Source organism: Microtus pennsylvanicus, chromosome 17 (genome assembly GCF_037038515.1).
Source record: "Microtus pennsylvanicus isolate mMicPen1 chromosome 17, mMicPen1.hap1, whole genome shotgun sequence".
In the NCBI taxonomy this organism is placed as follows: Eukaryota; Metazoa; Chordata; class Mammalia; order Rodentia; family Cricetidae; genus Microtus; species Microtus pennsylvanicus.
The window spans coordinates 12,124,013-12,125,410 of NC_134595.1; positions in this window are offsets into that span (position 1 = coordinate 12,124,013).

A 1,398-nucleotide genomic window follows, 5' to 3' on the forward strand; every position below is an offset into this window, starting at 1 on the left:
AAACCACTAAACTCATTTCTTCCTTTCTGCTACTAACAAAGGAAACAACTATCAAATCTGTAAACTATGAGAGAATGGATAATCATAATTAATCATCACAAGGGGCTTTAAATTAAAGGAATGTGTCTTACTCTGTTACCAGGGGCGTGAGGCAATTCAATTTAATACATTGTTTTCTTATTTTCACTCCAAGATATGTGTCTTTCTTCCCATCTTGAGTTCCTGGGAAAGTGATCAGGTCATAGTTTTCTGTCTTTATGACAGACAGAAAGGGCTCAATAAATATTTACCAAATTAAATACATATATACGTATATCATTATCTCTCTCTATATGTATACATACATATAATACAATTATTTTTAAGATTCTTTAATACAATTCAACAAAAGAACCTACACCTCTATAAGAACCCAAAATGCAACAATTCTATTAAAAACTTAGCTTTTTATTTCCATTCTAGGCTCCCCATGTGTGCAAAGTCCTATTACTGGGATACTATTTATTCTGCTTCTCGTCTTTCCCTCTCTAATCCAATCTCTTTTTACTCCCTCAAATATCTATTGACTTAAAATGAGAAAAATGTCTAATTTCTAAGCATTGTTTATCTCCTTTTATTGTTTGCTGCTTTCTTTGATTTCTAGTTCCTATAGAAATCTAATGTGATTGGCCAGGGTGGTTTCCTGTATCACTGACCATGAACCTCATCTCTGTACATTTAACGTTGTAAACACATTCTGAAGACACTCTGGTGATCCTAATGTATCTTCCTTAGAATGTGAGAGGTGTTCAGAGGTCAGGAAAATGAAACACATGATTCTGCTAACAGATATTTGAGGGAGTCAAAAGGGATCGGACTATTAGAGAGGGAAAGACGAGAAGCAGAAATAGCATCCAGGTAATAAGAAAATGGATTTTGCACAGATGGAGAGCCTAGATCGGAAATAAAAAGCTAGGCTTTTAATAGAATTGTAGCATTTGGGGTTCTTTTATAGAATTGTAGGTTCTTTTGTTGAAATGTATTTAATAAGATTAAAAATAAAAACATAATTAAAGATATTAAAACATTAACGTTAAAATAAGGCTGTGTACACAGAAGATGTGCTTATTTTGTGTTAAAGGTATCACTTCTATTCAAAAGAGTTCATGCGTTCAACTTTGCTGTTCCTGGTTTTTATAAATGAAGTCTTGTTGCAACCTCTTCTCACCTGGGCTTGAAGGAAAAGACCATTTTACAGATTTACAAGATGGTGATCTTGACATAAATTCCAGGTCATTTTATAATATGGTATGAAAACCTCAAGTGATGGTCAATTTCACTTCTTTTGGGCTCTCAACTGGCCTGTGGAGTCTGTAACCTCATCTGTAGGTATCAGGCTTGTTTCCCAAACCTATTTTT